Source organism: Heptranchias perlo, unplaced genomic scaffold (assembly GCF_035084215.1).
Source record: "Heptranchias perlo isolate sHepPer1 unplaced genomic scaffold, sHepPer1.hap1 HAP1_SCAFFOLD_605, whole genome shotgun sequence".
Lineage (NCBI taxonomy): Eukaryota > Metazoa > Chordata > Chondrichthyes > Hexanchiformes > Hexanchidae > Heptranchias > Heptranchias perlo.
This window is the reverse complement of record NW_027139629.1, coordinates 119,987-130,837: the sequence shown is the minus strand read 5'-3', so window position 1 is coordinate 130,837 and position 10,851 is coordinate 119,987. Positions and strand designations below refer to the sequence as shown.

The window sequence follows — 10,851 nt, the reverse complement described above, 5'->3', positions numbered from 1 at the left end:
CTGGGTCGGAGGTGTGAGATTCCAGGGGACCTGCTTTGTGCTGATTTCCAACGGCCGTCCCTCCCTCCCCCCAGGCCTTCCTTCTGAACACCTTTGTCGTTTTATCGAGGGCCAGAAGCCTGCCTGTGAAAGGGAAGGATCAGCCGGTCGGCCCCCTGCTGGTCGCTGCTGCTCGTGGAGCAGGCGTGCGTGTCCTCAGCCTCTCGGACAGGTTCCTCAGGCGGTTGAGGCAGCTCCCCCAGGTGGCCCAGTGGTCGAGGACGCAACCTTTCAAATCGTTGAGACCCGGGTTCCAATCCCGGTCGGGGGGATGATTTTCTGGTGCAGATTAATTGGCACCACTCAAAGAAAGTCTCCCCTCCTGAGCGCAATGCTCCACCCTCACCACCACTGCCTTTTCCTCACCGAGACAAACAGACAGTCCGTCCAGTCCAGGAGCGCAGTTTTCATTTGTACTCAGACCCTGCTTGTTTAAAGTTAAGTTATTTTGCAGTTTGAATTATAATCGCTGCCTGCGTGCGAGCGAGCGAGCGAACGAACGAGCGAACGAGCGGCACTCAGCCCAGGAGAAGAAAAGAATAGCACTGAGCTGAGAAAGTAAGTGCAATATATCAGCTTTATTCTCAGTCATAATACGTACACACGGACAGAGACGCTGGGAAAGAGCTGTTTTTCCTTTTGAATATCTCCCCACAGGGAGGTGCACCGTTGCCAGAGACACTGCAATACTGGGTCGATGCGTGGAGTGGACGGAGCCAAGCCCCTATTCCATCTCCCTGTTGCAAAATTCAATTTAATATTCGGTCCCGAAGCCGAGAAGCGATAACCTCCTGAATAGACGTTTGCCATTTGACTGAGTGTGAAAAGACTGAGTGTCAAAGTGGAAATGGCAAGTCAAGCCCTCTGCTGGTGACACTGCTGCTACTGTAGGGAGCCATGTGTTCAGCCTCATGTATCTGTTTCCAGGGGATTGAGGGCAACTCCCCTGGTGGTCCAGTGGTTAGGACGCAACATTTAAAACTCGTTGAGACCCGGGTTCGAATCCCGGTCAGGGGATGATTTTCTGGTGCAGATTAATTGGCACCGTTCAAGAAAATCTCCCATCCTGAGCGCAATGCTCCACCCAAACCAGTGCCTTTTACTCACCTTAACACTCAGTTAGCAGCACAGTTTGATCTCACAGCTTCCAATGTGGCCATTCACAGTGCACTCCCTCCAAACACACACGCACTGTCTGCTCGCATTTTTAAAGTCAGCAACGTGAAGTTATTTCGCCTCTCGCTTGTGGCAGTTTAAACGTTAACATTGTGTCTCTCTCGCGCTCTCTGTTTCGGGAAATGTCTGACTTGGAAACAATTAATTCTGGAACTGCCAGTTTAAAACTGCAGTAATTTTTCACACAACAACTGGAGTTAAATGTTTCAGGTCAGGAGACCAAGTCTGTGGAAGGTGGCACGTCCCAATACACAGGCTTGCAGCTTCCTGAAAAGTGACCTGAGACTGACGTCTTTCCCTCCAAGGTAAAACTGCAAGAGGGAAAAGGAAGAAAGGGAATGGCACTCATCCATCCCAGGAGTAAACAAGAAAACCACAGTTGCAATATCTCAGCATTCTGAGTAATAATACAGGCTCCAAAAATCCGTTCAGCATTTTGAATATCTCCCCACAGGGAGGTGCACCGTTGCCAGAGACACTGTAATACTGGGTCGATGCGTGGAGTGGACGGAGCAAGCTCTTGTTCCATCTCCCTGTTCCAAAAATCAATTTAATATTTGGTCCCCAGATAGGGGACATATCAGATATTAAACTGATAAGAACAGAAACTTTTTTTTTTTTTTTTCTGACACTCTGGGGTGCCTTATTGCCTTACAGATTCATTCCAGATTCCTTGCAGTGACATTACATCAAGCCAAAGCTCTACAAGCCAAAGCTCTACACTCTGCCCGAGGGGATTTCTCCCTGACTGCATCCCCCCGGCATACAATGGCAGGAAGGCTCCAAATGGTTGCCTTCCCCCACTTGACCACTTGATCTTCGCCAAAAGGCCGAGAAGCGATAACGCGCTCGATGCGAATTGATCTCCGCTCCTGTTTTCCCTCCCTCTTTGGTCTCTGGCTGACTGTGTCTAAAGCAGTCTAGAAGCACTGCCGTTCTCTCCCACTCTGGGCACATTTTTGCCACCGTTTCTAATTGCAACAGTGGATCAGTTTAAAGAAGTTGCCGTTTTTTCCTTTCTTGCTAGGATTGCTTGACAGATTGGTAAATTTGCCAGTCGGCCACCGATCAGATGGGAGAAGGTGGTGTCTCAACGGACCTCCGTCAGTCAGTCTCAGTCACTAACTCACTGCCGTTGAAGGAAACCGCTTTAAAGAAAACTAGTGACGTGACGTGACGTGTCTCACAGCGAGTGAGTGAGATTGCAACGGCCAATTGAGAAAGAGGTGAGGTGCTGACAATCAGCAGCTCGTGTTTAAACGTTCATTCCACAGCAGGCAAGACCAATCAAAAGAAAATACTGCAGATGCTGGCTCGGCTGGCTGGGCTGGCTGGCTGGAAATGGGAAATAAAAACACAAGACGTGTTAAAGGCTGGTTAAACTGTCGAAAGAAACAAGGCGTTAATGTTTCAGAAGTGCCTATTGAAAGATGTCTCTCAAGCTGCTCCCTGACTGGGCCCTGTCCATTGTCACGTTAATCCCAGGGCGGGGGCGGGACTGCTTTGACCAGGAGACCTGTTTTCTGGGACGCAGGTGTGACATTCCAGGGAGTGCACCTGCTTTGTGCTGATTCGAAACGACCACGACAACGGCAACTTGCAGTTCTATATTACCACGACAACGCGCGTGTATATATTGCTACAGCAACAACTGGAGGCGGGACATTTCCCTTGAAGGGCGACATGCAAACAACCATCGCCGGCACCGCATCGCTGCAGTATTTTCTCCCAGAGTGTATCATCGGATATACGGTACGATATTTGAGCGGAATTAATCTCTCAGAGCATCAGCACGTTGCGAGCGAAGGGACGTTTTGATTCTTAAAACCTGCCCTTGCAATCGTAAAAGGTAGCGAATGCTGTCTAGTGGCAGTGTGTGGCGACACAAGGCATACTTACCTGGCAGGGGAGAATCTGTGATCCCGAAGGCGGATCTCCCAGGACGAGGCTAGCCCATTGCACTTGGGGTGTGCGCTGACGCCTGCGATGTCCCCAAATGCGGGATACTCGACTGCAAAATTTGTGGTAGTGGGGGACTGCGTTCGCGCTCTCCCCTGCATCGAAACGAAAAGTTAGATTGTCGACCCCGCGGTCCACCAATCGGATGGGTGACGGTGTTGTGTGTGTGTGTGTGTGTGTGTGTGTGTACGTATGTCAGTCAGTCTCTCACTCAGAGCTGCTGTGGAAGGAAACCTTTTTAAAAAGAACTTGCATATCGAAAGAAAGATGTGTCTCAAGCTGCCGGGGCCCTGTCCATTGTCACGTTAATGGCTGGACTGCTTTGACCAGGAGACCTGTTTCCTGGGTCGGAGGTGTGAGATTCCAGGGGACCTGCTTTGTGCTGATTTCCAACGGCCGTCCCTCCCTCCCCCCAGGCCTTCCTTCTGAACACCTTTGTCGTTTTATCGAGGGCCAGAAGCCTGCCTGTGAAAGGGAAGGATCAGCCGGTCGGCCCCCTGCTGGTCGCTGCTGCTCGTGGAGCAGGCGTGCGTGTCCTCAGCCTCTCGGACAGGTTCCTCAGGCGGTTGAGGCAGCTCCCCCAGGTGGCCCAGTGGTCGAGGACGCAACCTTTCAAATCGTTGAGACCCGGGTTCCAATCCCGGTCGGGGGGATGATTTTCTGGTGCAGATTAATTGGCACCACTCAAAGAAAGTCTCCCCTCCTGAGCGCAATGCTCCACCCTCACCACCACTGCCTTTTCCTCACCGAGACAAACAGACAGTCCGTCCAGTCCAGGAGCGCAGTTTTCATTTGTACTCAGACCCTGCTTGTTTAAAGTTAAGTTATTTTGCAGTTTGAATTATAATCGCTGCCTGCGTGCGAGCGAGCGAGCGAACGAACGAGCGAACGAGCGGCACTCAGCCCAGGAGAAGAAAAGAATAGCACTGAGCTGAGAAAGTAAGTGCAATATATCAGCTTTATTCTCAGTCATAATACGTACACACGGACAGAGACGCTGGGAAAGAGCTGTTTTTCCTTTTGAATATCTCCCCACAGGGAGGTGCACCGTTGCCAGAGACACTGCAATACTGGGTCGATGCGTGGAGTGGACGGAGCCAAGCCCCTATTCCATCTCCCTGTTGCAAAATTCAATTTAATATTCGGTCCCGAAGCCGAGAAGCGATAACCTCCTGAATAGACGTTTGCCATTTGACTGAGTGTGAAAAGACTGAGTGTCAAAGTGGAAATGGCAAGTCAAGCCCTCTGCTGGTGACACTGCTGCTACTGTAGGGAGCCATGTGTTCAGCCTCATGTATCTGTTTCCAGGGGATTGAGGGCAACTCCCCTGGTGGTCCAGTGGTTAGGACGCAACATTTAAAACTCGTTGAGACCCGGGTTCGAATCCCGGTCAGGGGATGATTTTCTGGTGCAGATTAATTGGCACCGTTCAAGAAAATCTCCCATCCTGAGCGCAATGCTCCACCCAAACCAGTGCCTTTTACTCACCTTAACACTCAGTTAGCAGCACAGTTTGATCTCACAGCTTCCAATGTGGCCATTCACAGTGCACTCCCTCCAAACACACACGCACTGTCTGCTCGCATTTTTAAAGTCAGCAACGTGAAGTTATTTCGCCTCTCGCTTGTGGCAGTTTAAACGTTAACATTGTGTCTCTCTCGCGCTCTCTGTTTCGGGAAATGTCTGACTTGGAAACAATTAATTCTGGAACTGCCAGTTTAAAACTGCAGTAATTTTTCACACAACAACTGGAGTTAAATGTTTCAGGTCAGGAGACCAAGTCTGTGGAAGGTGGCACGTCCCAATACACAGGCTTGCAGCTTCCTGAAAAGTGACCTGAGACTGACGTCTTTCCCTCCAAGGTAAAACTGCAAGAGGGAAAAGGAAGAAAGGGAATGGCACTCATCCATCCCAGGAGTAAACAAGAAAACCACAGTTGCAATATCTCAGCATTCTGAGTAATAATACAGGCTCCAAAAATCCGTTCAGCATTTTGAATATCTCCCCACAGGGAGGTGCACCGTTGCCAGAGACACTGTAATACTGGGTCGATGCGTGGAGTGGACGGAGCAAGCTCTTGTTCCATCTCCCTGTTCCAAAAATCAATTTAATATTTGGTCCCCAGATAGGGGACATATCAGATATTAAACTGATAAGAACAGAAACTTTTTTTTTTTTTTTTCTGACACTCTGGGGTGCCTTATTGCCTTACAGATTCATTCCAGATTCCTTGCAGTGACATTACATCAAGCCAAAGCTCTACAAGCCAAAGCTCTACACTCTGCCCGAGGGGATTTCTCCCTGACTGCATCCCCCCGGCATACAATGGCAGGAAGGCTCCAAATGGTTGCCTTCCCCCACTTGACCACTTGATCTTCGCCAAAAGGCCGAGAAGCGATAACGCGCTCGATGCGAATTGATCTCCGCTCCTGTTTTCCCTCCCTCTTTGGTCTCTGGCTGACTGTGTCTAAAGCAGTCTAGAAGCACTGCCGTTCTCTCCCACTCTGGGCACATTTTTGCCACCGTTTCTAATTGCAACAGTGGATCAGTTTAAAGAAGTTGCCGTTTTTTCCTTTCTTGCTAGGATTGCTTGACAGATTGGTAAATTTGCCAGTCGGCCACCGATCAGATGGGAGAAGGTGGTGTCTCAACGGACCTCCGTCAGTCAGTCTCAGTCACTAACTCACTGCCGTTGAAGGAAACCGCTTTAAAGAAAACTAGTGACGTGACGTGACGTGTCTCACAGCGAGTGAGTGAGATTGCAACGGCCAATTGAGAAAGAGGTGAGGTGCTGACAATCAGCAGCTCGTGTTTAAACGTTCATTCCACAGCAGGCAAGACCAATCAAAAGAAAATACTGCAGATGCTGGCTCGGCTGGCTGGGCTGGCTGGCTGGAAATGGGAAATAAAAACACAAGACGTGTTAAAGGCTGGTTAAACTGTCGAAAGAAACAAGGCGTTAATGTTTCAGAAGTGCCTATTGAAAGATGTCTCTCAAGCTGCTCCCTGACTGGGCCCTGTCCATTGTCACGTTAATCCCAGGGCGGGGCGGGACTGCTTTGACCAGGAGACCTGTTTTCTGGGACGCAGGTGTGACATTCCAGGGAGTGCACCTGCTTTGTGCTGATTCGAAACTACCACGACAACGGCAACTTGCAGTTCTATATTACCACGACAACGCGCGTGTATATATTGCTACAGCAACAACTGGAGGCGGGACATTTCCCTTGAAGGGCGACATGCAAACAACCATCGCCGGCACCGCATCGCTGCAGTATTTTCTCCCAGAGTGTATCATCGGATATACGGTACGATATTTGAGCGGAATTAATCTCTCAGAGCATCAGCACGTTGCGAGCGAAGGGACGTTTTGATTCTTAAAACCTGCCCTTGCAATCGTAAAAGGTAGCGAATGCTGTCTAGTGGCAGTGTGTGGCGACACAAGGCATACTTACTTGGCAGGGGAGAATCTGTGATCCCGAAGGCGGATCTCCCAGGACGAGGCTAGCCCATTGCACTTGGGGTGTGCGCTGACGCCTGCGATGTCCCCAAATGCGGGATACTCGACTGCAAAATTTGTGGTAGTGGGGGACTGCGTTCGCGCTCTCCCCTGCATCGAAACGAAAAGTTAGATTGTCGACCCCGCGGTCCACCAATCGGATGGGTGACGGTGTTGTGTGTGTGTGTGTGTGTGTGTGTACGTATGTCAGTCAGTCTCTCACTCAGAGCTGCTGTGGAAGGAAACCTTTTTAAAAAGAACTTGCATATCGAAAGAAAGATGTGTCTCAAGCTGCCGGGGCCCTGTCCATTGTCACGTTAATGGCTGGACTGCTTTGACCAGGAGACCTGTTTCCTGGGTCGGAGGTGTGAGATTCCAGGGGACCTGCTTTGTGCTGATTTCCAACGGCCGTCCCTCCCTCCCCCCAGGCCTTCCTTCTGAACACCTTTGTCGTTTTATCGAGGGCCAGAAGCCTGCCTGTGAAAGGGAAGGATCAGCCGGTCGGCCCCCTGCTGGTCGCTGCTGCTCGTGGAGCAGGCGTGCGTGTCCTCAGCCTCTCGGACAGGTTCCTCAGGCGGTTGAGGCAGCTCCCCCAGGTGGCCCAGTGGTCGAGGACGCAACCTTTCAAATCGTTGAGACCCGGGTTCCAATCCCGGTCGGGGGGATGATTTTCTGGTGCAGATTAATTGGCACCACTCAAAGAAAGTCTCCCCTCCTGAGCGCAATGCTCCACCCTCACCACCACTGCCTTTTCCTCACCGAGACAAACAGACAGTCCGTCCAGTCCAGGAGCGCAGTTTTCATTTGTACTCAGACCCTGCTTGTTTAAAGTTAAGTTATTTTGCAGTTTGAATTATAATCGCTGCCTGCGTGCGAGCGAGCGAGCGAACGAACGAGCGAACGAGCGGCACTCAGCCCAGGAGAAGAAAAGAATAGCACTGAGCTGAGAAAGTAAGTGCAATATATCAGCTTTATTCTCAGTCATAATACGTACACACGGACAGAGACGCTGGGAAAGAGCTGTTTTTCCTTTTGAATATCTCCCCACAGGGAGGTGCACCGTTGCCAGAGACACTGCAATACTGGGTCGATGCGTGGAGTGGACGGAGCCAAGCCCCTATTCCATCTCCCTGTTGCAAAATTCAATTTAATATTCGGTCCCGAAGCCGAGAAGCGATAACCTCCTGAATAGACGTTTGCCATTTGACTGAGTGTGAAAAGACTGAGTGTCAAAGTGGAAATGGCAAGTCAAGCCCTCTGCTGGTGACACTGCTGCTACTGTAGGGAGCCATGTGTTCAGCCTCATGTATCTGTTTCCAGGGGATTGAGGGCAACTCCCCTGGTGGTCCAGTGGTTAGGACGCAACATTTAAAACTCGTTGAGACCCGGGTTCGAATCCCGGTCAGGGGATGATTTTCTGGTGCAGATTAATTGGCACCGTTCAAGAAAATCTCCCATCCTGAGCGCAATGCTCCACCCAAACCAGTGCCTTTTACTCACCTTAACACTCAGTTAGCAGCACAGTTTGATCTCACAGCTTCCAATGTGGCCATTCACAGTGCACTCCCTCCAAACACACACGCACTGTCTGCTCGCATTTTTAAAGTCAGCAACGTGAAGTTATTTCGCCTCTCGCTTGTGGCAGTTTAAACGTTAACATTGTGTCTCTCTCGCGCTCTCTGTTTCGGGAAATGTCTGACTTGGAAACAATTAATTCTGGAACTGCCAGTTTAAAACTGCAGTAATTTTTCACACAACAACTGGAGTTAAATGTTTCAGGTCAGGAGACCAAGTCTGTGGAAGGTGGCACGTCCCAATACACAGGCTTGCAGCTTCCTGAAAAGTGACCTGAGACTGACGTCTTTCCCTCCAAGGTAAAACTGCAAGAGGGAAAAGGAAGAAAGGGAATGGCACTCATCCATCCCAGGAGTAAACAAGAAAACCACAGTTGCAATATCTCAGCATTCTGAGTAATAATACAGGCTCCAAAAATCCGTTCAGCATTTTGAATATCTCCCCACAGGGAGGTGCACCGTTGCCAGAGACACTGTAATACTGGGTCGATGCGTGGAGTGGACGGAGCAAGCTCTTGTTCCATCTCCCTGTTCCAAAAATCAATTTAATATTTGGTCCCCAGATAGGGGACATATCAGATATTAAACTGATAAGAACAGAAACTTTTTTTTTTTTTTTTCTGACACTCTGGGGTGCCTTATTGCCTTACAGATTCATTCCAGATTCCTTGCAGTGACATTACATCAAGCCAAAGCTCTACAAGCCAAAGCTCTACACTCTGCCCGAGGGGATTTCTCCCTGACTGCATCCCCCCGGCATACAATGGCAGGAAGGCTCCAAATGGTTGCCTTCCCCCACTTGACCACTTGATCTTCGCCAAAAGGCCGAGAAGCGATAACGCGCTCGATGCGAATTGATCTCCGCTCCTGTTTTCCCTCCCTCTTTGGTCTCTGGCTGACTGTGTCTAAAGCAGTCTAGAAGCACTGCCGTTCTCTCCCACTCTGGGCACATTTTTGCCACCGTTTCTAATTGCAACAGTGGATCAGTTTAAAGAAGTTGCCGTTTTTTCCTTTCTTGCTAGGATTGCTTGACAGATTGGTAAATTTGCCAGTCGGCCACCGATCAGATGGGAGAAGGTGGTGTCTCAACGGACCTCCGTCAGTCAGTCTCAGTCACTAACTCACTGCCGTTGAAGGAAACCGCTTTAAAGAAAACTAGTGACGTGACGTGACGTGTCTCACAGCGAGTGAGTGAGATTGCAACGGCCAATTGAGAAAGAGGTGAGGTGCTGACAATCAGCAGCTCGTGTTTAAACGTTCATTCCACAGCAGGCAAGACCAATCAAAAGAAAATACTGCAGATGCTGGCTCGGCTGGCTGGGCTGGCTGGCTGGAAATGGGAAATAAAAACACAAGACGTGTTAAAGGCTGGTTAAACTGTCGAAAGAAACAAGGCGTTAATGTTTCAGAAGTGCCTATTGAAAGATGTCTCTCAAGCTGCTCCCTGACTGGGCCCTGTCCATTGTCACGTTAATCCCAGGGCGGGGGCGGGACTGCTTTGACCAGGAGACCTGTTTTCTGGGACGCAGGTGTGACATTCCAGGGAGTGCACCTGCTTTGTGCTGATTCGAAACGACCACGACAACGGCAACTTGCAGTTCTATATTACCACGACAACGCGCGTGTATATATTGCTACAGCAACAACTGGAGGCGGGACATTTCCCTTGAAGGGCGACATGCAAACAACCATCGCCGGCACCGCATCGCTGCAGTATTTTCTCCCAGAGTGTATCATCGGATATACGGTACGATATTTGAGCGGAATTAATCTCTCAGAGCATCAGCACGTTGCGAGCGAAGGGACGTTTTGATTCTTAAAACCTGCCCTTGCAATCGTAAAAGGTAGCGAATGCTGTCTAGTGGCAGTGTGTGGCGACACAAGGCATACTTACCTGGCAGGGGAGAATCTGTGATCCCGAAGGCGGATCTCCCAGGACGAGGCTAGCCCATTGCACTTGGGGTGTGCGCTGACGCCTGCGATGTCCCCAAATGCGGGATACTCGACTGCAAAATTTGTGGTAGTGGGGGACTGCGTTCGCGCTCTCCCCTGCATCGAAACGAAAAGTTAGATTGTCGACCCCGCGGTCCACCAATCGGATGGGTGACGGTGTTGTGTGTGTGTGTGTGTGTGTGTGTGTGTACGTATGTCAGTCAGTCTCTCACTCAGAGCTGCTGTGGAAGGAAACCTTTTTAAAAAGAACTTGCATATCGAAAGAAAGATGTGTCTCAAGCTGCCGGGGCCCTGTCCATTGTCACGTTAATGGCTGGACTGCTTTGACCAGGAGACCTGTTTCCTGGGTCGGAGGTGTGAGATTCCAGGGGACCTGCTTTGTGCTGATTTCCAACGGCCGTCCCTCCCTCCCCCCAGGCCTTCCTTCTGAACACCTTTGTCGTTTTATCGAGGGCCAGAAGCCTGCCTGTGAAAGGGAAGGATCAGCCGGTCGGCCCCCTGCTGGTCGCTGCTGCTCGTGGAGCAGGCGTGCGTGTCCTCAGCCTCTCGGACAGGTTCCTCAGGCGGTTGAGGCAGCTCCCCCAGGTGGCCCAGTGGTCGAGGACGCAACCTTTCAAATCGTTGAGACCCGGGTTCCAATCCCGGTCGGGG

At 50.5% G+C, this 10,851-nt stretch overlaps 3 non-coding genes and 6 pseudogenes across 3 annotated transcripts; 3 read left to right on the top strand and 6 right to left on the bottom strand.

The window, feature by feature from the left end:
• Positions 1-695: 695 nt before the first annotated feature.
• On the bottom strand, positions 696-824 carry LOC137317271 (U2 spliceosomal RNA; annotated as a pseudogene).
• An 844-nt stretch (positions 825-1,668) lies between these two features.
• On the bottom strand, positions 1,669-1,874 carry LOC137317222 (U2 spliceosomal RNA; annotated as a pseudogene).
• A 1,232-nt stretch (positions 1,875-3,106) lies between these two features.
• Positions 3,107-3,272, top strand: LOC137317297 (U1 spliceosomal RNA). The gene has a single exon (XR_010961690.1). It is a non-coding gene; the product is annotated as a U1 spliceosomal RNA (small nuclear RNA).
• Positions 3,273-4,211: 939 nt separating this feature from the next.
• On the bottom strand, positions 4,212-4,340 carry LOC137317270 (U2 spliceosomal RNA; annotated as a pseudogene).
• An 844-nt stretch (positions 4,341-5,184) lies between these two features.
• On the bottom strand, positions 5,185-5,390 carry LOC137317221 (U2 spliceosomal RNA; annotated as a pseudogene).
• A 1,231-nt stretch (positions 5,391-6,621) lies between these two features.
• Positions 6,622-6,787, top strand: LOC137317300 (U1 spliceosomal RNA). The gene has a single exon (XR_010961693.1). It is a non-coding gene; the product is annotated as a U1 spliceosomal RNA (small nuclear RNA).
• A 935-nt stretch (positions 6,788-7,722) lies between these two features.
• Positions 7,723-7,851, bottom strand: LOC137317269 (U2 spliceosomal RNA; annotated as a pseudogene).
• Positions 7,852-8,695: 844 nt separating this feature from the next.
• Positions 8,696-8,901, bottom strand: LOC137317220 (U2 spliceosomal RNA; annotated as a pseudogene).
• Positions 8,902-10,133: 1,232 nt separating this feature from the next.
• LOC137317296 (U1 spliceosomal RNA) lies at positions 10,134-10,299 on the top strand. Its single transcript, XR_010961689.1, has one exon. It is a non-coding gene; the product is annotated as a U1 spliceosomal RNA (small nuclear RNA).
• Positions 10,300-10,851: the final 552 nt, after the last annotated feature.